Source organism: Poecilia mexicana, unplaced genomic scaffold, assembly GCF_051168715.1.
Source record: "Poecilia mexicana isolate PSO_F unplaced genomic scaffold, ASM5116871v1 scaffold_5, whole genome shotgun sequence".
Taxonomy (NCBI): Eukaryota; Metazoa; Chordata; class Actinopteri; order Cyprinodontiformes; family Poeciliidae; genus Poecilia; species Poecilia mexicana.
Genome location: NW_028263374.1, coordinates 6925399 through 6940332, shown reverse-complemented (window position 1 = coordinate 6940332; position 14934 = coordinate 6925399). Strand labels below are relative to the sequence as shown.

Sequence of the window (14934 nt, the reverse complement as noted above, 5' to 3'; positions counted from 1 at the left end):
TTACCATCATTATATTTCAAATAAATCAGTCCATTGAATTTTAATTCACATTAAAGAAATAGTTCAGGATTTCTCAAGTATGGTTCTGGTAAACCATGACAGGCAGTTAAAATCTTACCTGTAAAAGATAACTCTTGATTTCTTCATTCGTTTTTGTTTCACACCCGATGGTCTGCTTTAAACCGACCAATGACTCCTCTGCGTAGCCAGGCATAAAACTCATCCAAACTCTGGTGCAGACAAACCAAACTGAACTTGTTCGGCTGATAACAGACCGCTGAGCAAACCAAAGAGTGGCAGTGAACCAGCTACATGTCCGAAGCAACATGCTGGGTGGCTCGCTGCCTCATCTGCTGCCTGTACCGCGCAGTTTCTTGTGAAAAAGCAATTAGGCTCCAACACCAAGGTCGGAACTGAAACACCAAAGCTGCACATTGGTCTCGCTCAATTGTGAACAAGCAAGCTAAAGAGGATGGATTTTCTTTCTCCTTTATTCCTGCTTCGTCAGGGCTCACTTCACACAACATACCCCTCTAAAAGAATATTGCAAAAGTGAATCACACCAACTGAATTTGAGAAGATTTCTACTATGTCCCCGCCCATGGAACCAATGTGCTATCCTGGTGTGAAAACTCCTTTAGTATAAATCCAGATTAGTCGGTCCCTGATGGCTTGCAACAAAGTCTGAGAAGAGCCAAGACCAAAGAAGACTTTGCCGATAATAAAACAACCGCAACATCAAAAATGTCTGATTTATGTGATGACTTGCATACACAAACTTTTACAAGAGCACATCAAAAGCATCCTCTTCAAAGATATCACAGGACTTTATGTTCCACCAAATATTTTTTATTCCCCCAATTTTAGACCCACACAACAGTTGTTTTTCTAAAAATAGCATATATGGCAACACAGAAAACTGTAAGACAAGCTTAAAGATAAATTTTCTTAAGTAGAAGTCTGTTTTGGTCTTGACCGCTCTTGGATGAACCATTAACTTTGGGATCCATGACCAACTAATCTGGTTCCTGTCAAACAAATATTGTATAATACTTCTGTACTGCAGCTAAGTTATGAACTTCTCTTTTCCTTTTCACAGAACTTCTCTCCAAAATTCAAAATCTTATCTTTAAGACTTACTAAATTGAACCAAGAACTGGAGAGTTGATCTTTTAAATGTTTTGAATAGCTTCAAGGCATAAAAGCTAAATTGTTTAGCTGCCCTTTGCCTACAATTTTACAGCTCTGTGCAAAAAACTTGCGCAGCATTTCTCCCATAAAGAATTTGAAATACAACCAAGGTGATGTACTGCAATTAGCCGAGATAAACTGCAGGAACTCAAGGATACTCTGTAAATAATTGATTTTAAAAAGAAACATCAGATGCGGGCATTCCAAAACTACAAGCATCAGTGTCAGCGGGTGATGTATGGAAACCCAGTTAAGAGCCCATTTCCCTCCCATTCCACTGGGAGAGGAGAGGCCGCAGTAAATAAGCACCATATTGCCAGAGGGAAACAGAATGGAGAGAAGTGAAGAGAAGAAAATCCCCCTTTCTCTCGTGGCCTTTCTCTGTCTTTCCGCCTTCTGCTTCACAATACCTCATGTATTCCTCCTCGCCTGCTATCTCCTTGCGCCCCGCCATCCTTCCACCATATGTCTCAATTTCTATTGCTTCACCCTCCTCTCAATCCTGCTTCTTTCATTCCTGCATGCCTGGCGGATGATAGCTGAAAGGAAGGCAGAATTGGATGCCTCCCTCACAGAGCTTTCCTTTGAGACTTGTAGGAGATTGTGTTTTGCTGGAGTGACTTGTTACAGCTCACTGGCTCGCCGTCATCCAAAGCATCAGCTGTCAGTCACAGCCAAAGCTACAGGTATGGGCCTTAGGAGGGGGAATTATTCAGGACAACAAAAATGCTTGTATCATCATTCAGTGCATGCATATGGTGCCAAACCTAAGTGTTCATGTCTGTTGAACATATCTACATTTTGTCATGTTACAACCACAAGCCTCCAGGTATGTTATTTGGACTTTTTGTTATTGACTGACAAAAAAGTTGGGCATAGCGGTTACGTGGATGGAGAATTATACATTGTTCTCAAATGTTTTGTCAATAAAAATCTGAAAAGTGTGGCAAGAATTTGCATTCAGCCCCTGAGTTGAAGCGTTGACACAGCTCAGTGACTGAACATTTTGCCTATTCTTCTTTGTAAGTAGCTCAGACTCAGTCTTGATGTGAGGGACATCCATGAACATCAATTTCTAAGTCCTGCTACTGAATACAATCTTCCTACATCATGATGTTGCAACCATGGTGTGTCTGATCAGATCACCTTAAGGCCAGATGATTACTCGTCCCCAACATGGCAAACTGTGAATGGGACTTGTATATTTCCTTCAACAAGGGACATCATCTTATCACTGCTCTGCAAAGGCCAGATTTGTGGAATGAACAACTAATCGATTCTCCCACCTGAACTTTGGATCTCAGCAGCTCCTCCAGAATTTCCAAGGGTTTTTTTTAGCAGCTTGTGTAACTTTTGCTCTTCTTGACTGCAGTGTAGGTAGACAGTTTGGGCATGTCTTGGAAGGTTACCACACACTCTTTCCATCTTCAACTGATGGCTTACACAGTGCTAGGTGATAGGTCGTACAGTAGCACAACCTCCATCGTCTCCACTTTGTGTTTGCCTGGTGTGTTCCTTGGTCTGCATGGTGCCATCGGTTCCTCAGGATTTTCTAACAAATCCCTGAGACCTTGTCAGAACAGTTGCATTCACAGTGAGATTAAGATAAACCCAAGTGAACTCTGTTTACTAACTTGGTGACATTTGAAGGGAATTTATGGCACTGGAATTTAATTAGGGGCTGCAGAGTAGAGGCGGCTGGATGAATATACATTGCCAAATCATCAGCTTTTTTTTTTTTTTTTCTTTTACAATATTTTTCCTACCACTTAATATGTGCAGACTATCTTGTGATTGTCTTTTACTTAAAATAAATAGTTTAAATAGCAATGGAATAACATTGATGCTCTGCAGTCTTATTGTAGCCCGACATCATGGATTTCATCTGTATGTTTGTCTCAGATTCAGGGGAGAGTCTTGAGTTTCACTGACCTTTCTGTGTATTTAATATAGGAGTTCTGCGATTACATTTTTTGTGATTTAGTGCCGTATGAATTAAACCTGAATATAGATGTATTGAATAAAGGGACGTTAAAAGAGAATTATGTTTGCTGCGCTCTCCTCGCAGCCGTACTTACTTGCGATATTAAATTGCAGTTGTGATTCTCCGGATTCAGTGAGTCATCTAACAGATGTGCTCCCCGTAATGATGCTCTCAGATATGACTCTGCCATCCCTTGTCCCTTTCAATAAAGACCTGGAAGGTCCTTTTCATCTCATTTTCAGCTCCAAATATAGTCTTTTGTGGGTGGAACGCTGGGTATTTGGCATTCGCTGGCTTTTCATGGGGCTTCACTGCCACTTTTGGCAGATTATAATTGTCAGCAGAGAAAATGTTGAACACCTGTGCCTTGTGGTTGAGAAACAAGGTCATTTCAGTCCCTTTCATATTACTCCGATCTACTGAGTCACCAGCGCACATGGTGGCAGCTGCAGTTTCTGACAGCTGTGTTGTCAATCCTCCTTTTCCTCCCCATCTCACCACAGAGGGTTTAATATCCTACCACGGGTGGAAACCACCTCCTTTCTTATCCCCCCTCTCCAACTCGTTCAGCTCCTCTGTAAGTGATGGGCAGCCTACTGAAGCTGCTGCAGGTCAAAGGTGACTGAGTGGAATAATCCATTTATGAAACAGTCCTCTCCTGCTGAGGTAAAGCTGGTGTAAGGTCAGCAGGTAGACTCTGTCCCTCCTCAGCGTCAGCCAAAGCTTGCACTTCTCTCTTCACTCCCTTACCTTGAGAGGCACACGGCTGGCTTACCGCCCAACAACTGGCGCTAAGGCACAAACTCAACAGAGGAGAGTAGCTGCATGAATGTTTAAATGCGGTTTGAGAGGTATTGCCTTGGCTTTTTTCGCTTCATATCTGCCTCGGGTGTCTCACAGTCCTCTCTCTCTCTCTTTCTATATCTCTATTTCTTTTGTCATATGATGTTCCTGCTAGCAACTTCATAAGTTAAACATCACCCAGCCCTCGGTGACGCATGGGGAAGGTCAGCACTGGATCAGGACTGTCTTTACTTGACTAATTTGTCCAATAAAAATGAATGCAATAAAAGTAAATGTAACGTTTTCACAGGCTGGAACATCCAAAAAGTAATGTGGTCGTGGTTAAAAATGTGTCAGAAATGCTAACTTTGCTAACAGCTAAAGGTCACATTTGTTTTACAGCTTCCTGTTGGCATTTTATCCCAGTTTTTAACAAATGTGAACGGTACTTTTGCACCTCTGCTTAGATATCAAAACCTGAAACTGATACATGTACACTGAATGGGAAGTTTTACAAACCATCTTTGAGATTTATGAAGTCGAGCTCAGTCTAGCTCCCACCCGTTTCAGCTAAATTTCTGAAAAATAATCCCGTTTCTGCCTTTTGTTTTTGTCACTCCCGCAGTATTTGGAAGCAATCCCACACACACCCACCGCTTTATTGATGCACTGTGCGATCCAGTGAATGTTTATTCAGAGTGCTTTAATGCAGTTGAACAAGAGAAGAAAAACTGAAAACTGAGGTCAAACCACATATCTTAGGAGTAAAAATAAATAAATCTATTACAACATAAAATACAACAAAACAGACGAAAGACTCGAGAAACTTTTGAAAAAACAGGCTGAATTTTGAATTGCAGAACATTAATGCAAAGCAATGACTCATACATACAAAAAAATAAAAAAATAAAGAAACCAAGACATTTGTCTGTTGAATTTTTAGTGCAGAAAGAGTATTTTGCTGCACTATCTGGGACCTGTAGCTTTTTTATTATTTTAAAAATAAGACAAGCACAGACATTTAATGTTCTCTCTGATGGCGAATTGGACTCGCACTCAAAAGGAACCTTGTGAGTGTTGACAGACAGGAAAGTTTTTTGTCGGTGCCACATGGGTGAGGGAATGGATCGTCCAACACTAAAGCTTTCCGTTACCTATTCATCAAAGAAACTTTGGGCCTGATGTGAAGCAAGAATCTTCTTCCCACCTTGCAAAATTGGTTGTTTTCTGAGAGCATTTTGGCAGGTGCTGGTACATCCACGTCACATCGCACAACGCATATTTGATGTTGAAAGCATTCTTACAAAAAAACGAAAGTAACACACTTACTTGATTGGCTATAAAATGTCACTGTGTTCTTGGAAAATCCATCATACCCCCTTTGAGCACTAAAGCTGTGAAGTTGGTTAAGCTTGTGAGGATTTAATGATTAGTCACCTTGTGAGACAGCTGGATTTGTGGGAGATTTGTGAGATCATACTCTGGAATGAAATACACAGTTGAAACCAGAACATTAAATTAACCAAATTAATACACACATGCACTTTCTTTTTCTTTCTTAGAGTCTGAAGTTAAATCAAACCAAACTTTTGTTTCAGGTCAGGCAGAACTATCAAAATGATCTCTATTTGCGAAAGGGCACAATAATGGGAGAAATAATCAGTCATCTCCATTTCGTTTTTGCAGACCTAGACTCTGGTCGAATGAAACTAAAGTGGACTTGTCCGGTCATAGTCACAATCATTAGATTTAGAGGAATAAGCAGTGTGTTTTTAAGTCTGGTAACACCATCCCAGCTTAAAGTATGGACGCAGCAGCATCATGTTGTGAGGCTGTTTTGCTGCCGGAGGAACCGGTGCACTCAATAAAACGGATGGCATCGTGAGGAAAGAACATTGTGTGGAAATATTTAAACGCTAACCCTTTGGTGTCAACCCGATAGAGAACTGTGGACCGATCTCGAGAGGCGCCTGCGAGCGAAGTGGCCGACAAAGCCGACTCAGTTCCACCAGGTCTGTCAGGAAGAGCAAGTAAGAATTTTTCTAAAAATTGTGTATCAGGAGAAGCTTGTGGAAGGACCTCAAAGAAGAATGGTTTTGTCCGATTAACTTCATTCAGAGAGAAAAAGGGTGGACCTGTCTTTAAATTGAGTGTAAGTAAACTTCTGGTTTCAACTGCACATCCAGTACATCGAAGTACAAGTGAAAAAATATTCTGCTTCACTACAATACTCAATGTTTTCTGTCCTCGTTTGTGGGAAGTGTTTTGGTGCCTTCTCGAGATTCTTTGCGTAATATTTTTACCTTTCTCTCTTTTTGTTTGATTTGTTTGACTCCCTTGTTTTGGAATTTTATGCTTTTTTATAAGATTACCAATGCTAAACCATTGCTTGTAGTCCTCTGACAGAACGGCGAGGCTGCTTTTGCAGTTTTAACAACAGCCAGCTTTTAGTTTTATGAGAACACTTTTGTTCACACCCACTTCCAGTCGCTGCTCTCAGCCTTTCGTTCTCTTCCCTGAACTGACACCTTACAACCTGCCTAGAACAAAACATCAGAGAAACAGAGTTAGCTACAAGACGGAGAACACAGTGGAGCACTTAGCTGCCAAAAACTCTATAAATAACCAAAATTATAGGATATATGTTTCTGTTGTTCTGTGTGTGTGAGACACCTGATTACTAACTTTGTTAGCTGCTGCTGGCATGGTTTAATCAAAGCTAACATAATTGTATATAAGTAAATGATGCTAGTGGTTCAGCATAACAGTATAGCTACTTGTAGATGGCTAACATGAACAATTTGGAAGAATTGTTGTATAATTTGAAATATGAGACTGAATTCATGCATTCATGTTAGCTGCAAGACCCTCAGAGTAATGCAAGCGTTTGTTGACTGATTTTGCAGTATAGTCTTCGTGGTTTAATATTCATGTAATCTAGCTAAAACGTTTGGCTAAAACGATTCCTCAGACGGCTTTATTACAATTCCCTTAGGCAAAATCTCCTGACTACAGTTAGCTGTGCTCTTTTTTTTATCCAGTCTCATGGGACAGCTGGTGCAGTTACATTTTTTTTTCCCACCTAAAAATGTGATGAAGAAAGACATGAAGACCCATAACGGCAGGAAAAATGGGGGGAAAGATGTGAAATGACATCAGCTGGGCCTCCAGCAGACATAAGAGGAGGAAACACCTGAAAATATGGTGAAAGAAACAGTGGGAAACACGGGGCTCCCTAAAGACGACTGTGAATGTCACAACTGACAACTGCACAGACTCAACACACTGTGTACTTTATTAATATTTAAAAAAGTTGTTTAATTATTTTAAACCTACATTTTTTTTTGCAACTATTTATTGTGCTGTTTTATACATGCAGTGCTAATAAATCTAATTTAATCTGATCAAAGCGTATTCTACAGTAAGATAAATTGCTGATAATTAAAACTGGATCACCTGTTATGACAGTCCATCATTACAATTAGAGCATCTACTTAGTAGATGCAGCATCATGAATCATTATGAACAGAATACAGTTTTCACGCCTACCAAGGTCTGCTGTTGGACCCACTGGGCAGCCAGCCACCATGTTCCACACAGTGATCCATTAGCGCTTTAACAAAACTACTATCACGTTTTCAAGAAAGTCTTTCTATTCATACTTAATATTCGAAATGCTAAATTGGCGGTGAATGCAAATAAACAGAAAATGCATTCAGCTACAAAAATTTAAATTAGTTGTCGAAGTTACATTATTGTTGAAACGGTGGAATAATAAAACTGTGTAAACACAAAACTGGTTTTGGCTCCAGCTGACATGTTTTATACACGTTATTTAATTAAAGGAGAGTAATAAGTTCCATAATTTTTATATTAATTTATTAATAGAACTACCCACTTAAATAATACTGTCATCCAGTTTCTTCTTACTATTTGAAAATGCAATTTTCCAGTTTTGTTATAAAAAACAAAACAAAAAAGCAATTATGTTCCAAAGTTAAGAAGCCCCTTCTGTTAGCTATGTTTCAATAAAAAACTGTCAAAGGATAAATGTATAAATCAAAACTAAAATAAGTACTAAGACAATCATAACACGGTGGCATTTTATATAGTAGTTAATCAAGTGGAAATAACTAATATGCATGTTATATTAGTTATGTTTTTGTAACTGATATAGCATGTTTTTAATCACTCACTGATGAACAAGCTTCTCCCTGAATCACCGTTTCCTTTTCACTCTTTTCCAGTTTATTTATTCAGTTCCTGCATTTGAGAGAAGCCTTGACAGAATGTTCCACGTAGCTTTTTTGTCCTCCACAGCACCTAGAACAGAAACAGGAAAACAGAAAAAGAAATTTCAAAAATGATTACTGTAAGCACAGAAGTGGCAAAAAAAAAGAAAAAAGAAAAAAGTCCAAACCATCAAACGGCAGGGACACAAGCTCCTTTTTAAGCCAATTTTGCTACAGTTAACCTGAAAAAGAAACAAAGCTGCCGCTCATATTAAATACCAAACCATGTTTTGTTTAGCGTGAGAGCCACGGTATGCATGTCTTTCAACCAGTTCTCATTTGTCTCATCTTTGTCACGGAGGATTTGAGCCGCAGGCATTTTGTCGCTGGTCAGGCGACAGCAAACCTATCAACAGCAGCAGTAAACTAGCTGTTTCTTCTGAATGTGAAGCTCGACGGCTACAGAGAGAGTTGAGAAATCATTCTACTAAAATTGCTGCTGAAACTATTCAATGTTAGCTGACTATAACATCTGATTGATTAGTTTATTATTGTTGTCTTTAGAGTGTTTTGACCTTATTGGGAGTATAGATTAGAAACCTGCCTGGTGTGAGGAGGAGGGTCAGAGTAACAGCTATGCTTTTTAGCATGAAATGTGACTGAGAAAAAAATGGTAGAAAAACAGACAGAAACTGTGTCTCAATTGAACAGAGGAGAAGCAAATGCATGGTGCAGCATTTAGCTTATATCAAAACCACAGTGTCAGGAAGAACTGTGAAGAATAATTATTGAAATGGAGCTACCTGTGGACGTAATTAATCTTTTTTTTTTTTTTTTAATTGGTGCAACAAGCAGATGCAGCATCATGACCAACCTGGAGCACATAAGTTAATATAGTTACCACAATACAAGCTTAAAAACTACAAAAGGCTTTGAAGGTTTCTATTGGTCGCATGCGTCAAAAAAACGGAAGAATTTCAGTTCACACTTAATTTTTGAAATTGTACATTGCAGATAAGAAAACAGACAAAAAAACATCTGTAGATGATATGGTTAGATGGTCAACACATGGCATCGTATGATAATTATGGTGTTTATTTCGATAAATTACTGACAAAGATTTTAAGGTGTTGAACGCCTTAAGGTAATAATTTTATTTTTTTAGCATATAAACTCCCATAGTGGGAATTTGTGTATTCATGTCTTTTTTTTGGTATGAACATCAATGTGATGCACAAAGAACAACCGCAAATCTGCATATGCTGTAATTTTTTTTCTCATCAGATTGTAGGGGTTGTCTATTAAAAATCCCCTGTTATTTTTCTGAGTGCACTCTGACCTTTGTGAGCAGGAGACACACAGTCAGTTTCTGGAAGACTTCAGTGATTACATGTTGCTGCCTTTCCAGTCTGGCAACAGCTTTTTTTTCTCTTTCTTTCTTTCTTCTTCTCATCAGCATTACTCTTGTTCTTTTGAGACATGTCTTTCTTCCACTGAGTCCCATGTCTCATCAGTCTAATAGGAGTGTATTGAACAAAGCATTTCTAAAGGTGGTCTCCTCAGGCTACAGACCAACCCCCACTGTCCCTGGTCCAATTACAGCAAGAAGTAGAGGACATTTTTATTGGTCTGTGCGGGAACATTTTCATGGCTACCATCGTCTCCAGTAGTCGAGCCATCTATTGCTCAATTACTCCTCCATCTCGAACTCACCCGAGACACAAAATGTCACCTGCTGAGACCTGTCAGGTCCCCAGTGCATCACCGGCACCGAATTTCTGACCCACTCCAAACACTAAAATCTTGTAACTTATTTCCTCTGCTGTCCAGAGTTCATGACTGAATATGGGGCTGTTAACACTCCCAAGACATTTGGACGAAGAGGACTACGATGGAGTTCAATACCACATTTCTCTCTTTCTATATATATATGATCAAAACAAAATTGACCAGCTGTAAAAAATGTATATCAAATAAAATGAAAAGTATATCAAATTAAAATACAATAATGCAAGCTATAACGTTTAAAGAATTTTAGAAACAAAGTATATTTAAGTGAAGAAACAAACAAACAAACAAACAAAATCCAAAATTATCGCAACAGTTTCTGGAATGGGAAGTAATACAAAAGATTCAAGATTTACCTTTTGTTTTAAAACATACAAATAGTTTAGATTTTCTTTAAGTATTTCATTCATTAATGGGTTTTTTTGTTTGTTCTCGGTCTTCTAAAGAAGAAGCTACCAAAGAAAAGTTCTAGTAAGGCAGACACCAACATCAAAACTGAAACAAGGCAAAGGTTAGAATATGTTCACTTAGAGTCTCAGAGAATCAGAAATTATCTGATTTAAAGTTGTGTCTTTGCCATCAGTTGATTAAATAATGGAGGCAATGACATATCATAATAGTTAAGAAAAGTATCAGAGTATCATATAAGCAGTGAAAGCGAACAACATCTAAATATGGAAACTGAACAAACACAGCTAAGGCACACTGGGTTGCTTAGGTGGCTTAGATTTTAGCTGAATACGTAGACTTTAAAAGTTCAGAGTTTAGGACTTATGAGGAGGACATGTTAGGGACCCAAATGCCCAGGAAGCAGACAAGCAGGAAGCAAGAGGAATGTGCTTAATAAATAAAACAGAACTTAAACCAAACGTCTGAAGCAAAATAAAGTTCAAACAAAGGTAGCACAGGAACAGGAAAAGAGGCAAGCATAACAACGCTGGAAGAATCAATAGGAAGGCACGTAACGGGGTGAGCAGCAGACTGATTTAAAAAAAAATATATATATATATATATATATATATATATATATATATATATATATATATATATATATATATATATCCCATAGAACAGGTGAGGGATTACTGAGGACAACAATGACAAAAAAACTAGGTATGTGGCCACAAAGACCACGCGATACATTTGGAGGAAAACGGAGGAATCTGCAAATATCTCAAGACGTTAACCAAAAAGTTCAAGCTTGGAAAAAACGGGTCCATCAAATGGACAATAATTGAGCATCGAGTCAAACTATTTACAAAGAAGGTTGAAGACGACAGTCAGTGCTTTGCAGTGGTCATCATGGAAAAAAGAACCTTGTTATCCAATTATAAATTTTTTTTGGCTTGTTAAATAAACTGCAGCTGCTTTGGTTCAACGGTATTTGTTGGGTTCTAAGACGTGATATCCAGTCAGAAAGGTTCTTCATCCGGCTCAGTGATGTACCTTTCTTTGCTACAGAGCATAAACAGAACATGGCTGAACCACAGAGTTGGTTCATTGCAAGCATGAATGGTTTCAGGGACAATCTCCCTTCAGTAACCATCCCAATGAAAGCAACAAATACAACTTCTACTCCATTTTTCATTTTTATTCGCCATTCCAGAGTTTTTAGAAGTGTTTCTCAAGATATTCACCAGTAACCTTTTGACTCAATCATTAAGGGCAGAGTGAATGGCACGATCTGAAGACGACAAGCTGAAAAGTTCAACAAATGTTGATCACATCTCAAATTATTTCATTTAGTTAAACGGCTTAATGTATTCACCATCCACCGGTGTGCAAGATCCCTGCTACTTACCTCATCCAAATGACTCCTCTGCTCGCCCATCCTCCTCTCCTTTTCTTTTTTTTGCCTCTTCCTCTCATTCTGCATCTGTGCTACATTTCACTATAACTCTGGAGAATAGGCTTTGTCAAATGAAGAAACCCTTTGTTTGTTCTAGTTAAAAATGTTAAGCAAAGCAGACAAGCCCAGGGGGTGAGGAGGAGAGGAGGATTAAGTTGGTATTTTGGGACACAGTTGGGACAGGCGGCACTGGAAGGGAGAATTTTATTAGCCAGCAGGAAGAATAGATGACAAAAATATCAAAAAAAAAGAAGAAATGACAGAATGAGACAAAAAAAGATGGGAAGTGAAAAAGCAGCACTGGCAAACAGCACTGTTTAACAGGGCTGCTCAGATCCAAGCACAGAACTGGCCGGTGATTGGTCGGCTGTAGTTAGGTCTTGGCATGGGCGGCGGCGACAGCTGCTTGGAAATGATGAAAACCCCTGAGAAGGGAGAGCGCAACAACAATCCAGAATTACTGTGAAATTCTGTTGTCCCTGTCCATTTTCCCAACGCAGCGCCGAATGATGCAGAATGAAAATCAGGAGACTGGAACGAATCGGCCGGCAGGAAGATGAAATGGCTTTAAATGTCTAAATGATCGCGGCGCAACACAAACGTAATAATCTGGCGCCTGCGATTCTAAGTTTGCCCCTGGGGATTGTTTTGGGGCTTGTTTCATTTCACGCTTTCATCTTATTCCAGCGGGACACGTCACCAAGACGTGCAAAATGAAGCGTTCAGGTTATTAATGCCTCCAATTAAAAAAAATAAAACAACAACAACAACAAAAACAAAAAAACAATTTGGACAAAAATGTAATGATCGTATTTATTGGTAATCAACTCCGGCTGCGCAAGTTGGTCTTGACAGTGTGGAAACACCAATCAGAGTGATAATTACCCTGCAGTTTGTGCTTAGTGTAAATCTCTCTCTTAACATGCTGAGCTTTATACCCAATGGGGATCCAGATGGCGGTTTTGCTATTCATTCACTTCACTTTGCCACTAGATTAGTACAAATCTATGTAAATCCAAGAAGCAGGGTCCAAAACAAAAAAAACAACAACAACACATCATCACTTACCACAAACAAACACCACGCAAGCTTTTCCCCCTGCCACAGTATTCATGTTACCTGTTGTTTTTTTTTGTTTGTTTGTTTTTTTTGCATAAATGTGTTATTAGAGTCGTTATGTGAGACCAACACAAAAGACATCATCACTGGGCATGTGGAAAGAAAATCCATAAATGGTTTTAAACATTTCTTGCGAGTAAAGATCTGAAATGTATGGCATGTGCCCATCAAGTTAAAACCTAAGCACTTTGAAATGCCTCTGCTGAAACTGTGCAATATAAATAAAATGACCTTACCCTTACCTCACCTAAAACTATGACTGTTTTACAGCAATCAGATCTGCAGGTATTTGGGGGGTTGGGGGGGGGGGATGTTTGTACAAGTCGGACTGGTTAGAGAAGGTCTGTGGGAAAACATTTTCCAATGTGTTGCCACAAATTTTCTGTTTTGATTAGGTCTGAATTTGGAGAACAGCACATGATTATGATTTGATTTTAATCAATCGGTTGTTTTTTTTCTGACTGTATGTTTAGCATTTAAACCTCTGTCTTGGTCTCAAGTCTCTTGCAATCCTGCCCTGTACTAAGCCACGTCCATCTTCCCAGCAGCTTCTGTATCCCCACATTATGATGCTGCCCCCACTTTGATTCGATTTGACGAGAGTTGTGACATGTATGTTTGTACATTCTATATTAATCTATTTTCCATTGATGCTGTCACACCACTCTTTTTTTTACATACTTGAATTTGCAAAAAAAAAAAAAAGTAAAAAATCCTTGTATCATTTTTGTCACTGTTGTTTGGCAGAAGGTCCTGGGCTCAGATCCCGGATTGAACTTCATTCTTTCTTGTATGAAGTTCGCATGTTCTCCCTGCACACTAGTGGGTTCTCACCGGGTCCTCTGACTTCCTCCCACAGTCCAAAATCTTAATGTTAGGATTGTTTCTTTTTTTTATCTTCTACACTTTCTCTTCTTGTCCGCCCTGCACACTGGAGCTCTTGCAGGGATGTGTGCATCTGGCTGTCAAATTACTCAGTGGTGAGTAAAGAACAAGCCCAAGAGATGGCAGCAGCAACAGAGATGGCCCAGGATGCCTTATGCTATGGCACAGTGACCAACAGTTGAAGGGCTTGTTAACCATGTCAAAGCTGCTTCCTAGAAGATAAGTGGAGGATGACAACCGATGGGGAGAGGCTGGCAGCTTTATAGCACAGCTCTCACATGATGCTGTATGCAGTACCTCATCGAATCAGCTCTGCGATCAGACCTCGTTAAGGAGTTGAACTCCACCCAAAACGTCTGCGGCTTTTACCCCATCTCTTGTTTCTGTGACACTTTTAAGTGGCTCGTTTTATCCTAAATGTCACTCTGTGATTGAGTCCAGGTATGGCAGATGTTTGAGACTGATACGGTTAAATGTAAGTACCACCACACAGAAGGTGATACGTTAGGAGGAAAAACAAGGGAGAAGCCTGGGCTACTCGTCCTGCTTGCGCCAATGCAAACTCACCCACACGCCACCAGAAGAAGCCTTGCCCTTCGTGCTAAGAGCCAGCAGATTCAGTGACACGAGGGTGCTCGAAAGCTCTTTAGAGGCTTTGGGTGTGAGGTTGTCCTGAGGGTGAAAAAAAAAAAAACATCATCTCAGGCTGGGTGGCAACAAAAGAGGCAAAGAAAAACACATGGTCATGAGACTGCTCAAGCTTTGTGAGGTGAAACTGAAAGACAGGCATCTCCATCCTCTCCAGACACGGCTGCATCAGACAGCTTGAAGCATTTCTCGCTTTAGATGTTATGGTTGACAGGTTGACATGTAAAGAGGCTTCAGTTAATAAAACATGCTTCATTTGCTGATGGAGTACGATGCAGGAGCGGGTAGTCTTGCTTTAAGACGTGTGATCCTACTCCCCCCTTTCTCTCTCTCTTTTTTTTCTCTCTCTCTCTTTCCAGCTGGGCTACAGTGTGACACACACGCATGCACGCTCACTCACACTCGCTCTGCTCTGCCCGCCCGCCCGACACAGACGCTCTACTTACAGCGTCGGA

General features: G+C 39.8%; 1 long non-coding RNA gene across 1 annotated transcript; it reads right to left on the bottom strand.

Moving 5' to 3' along the window:
* Positions 1 to 4615: 4615 nt before the first annotated feature.
* On the bottom strand, positions 4616 to 9417 carry LOC106903432 (uncharacterized). Its single transcript, XR_015762823.1, has 2 exons — positions 8155 to 9417; positions 4616 to 6498 (listed from the first exon to the last, which is right to left on the bottom strand). It is a non-coding gene; the product is annotated as an uncharacterized LOC106903432 (long non-coding RNA).
* Between the last annotated feature and the right edge of the window lie 5517 nt (positions 9418 to 14934).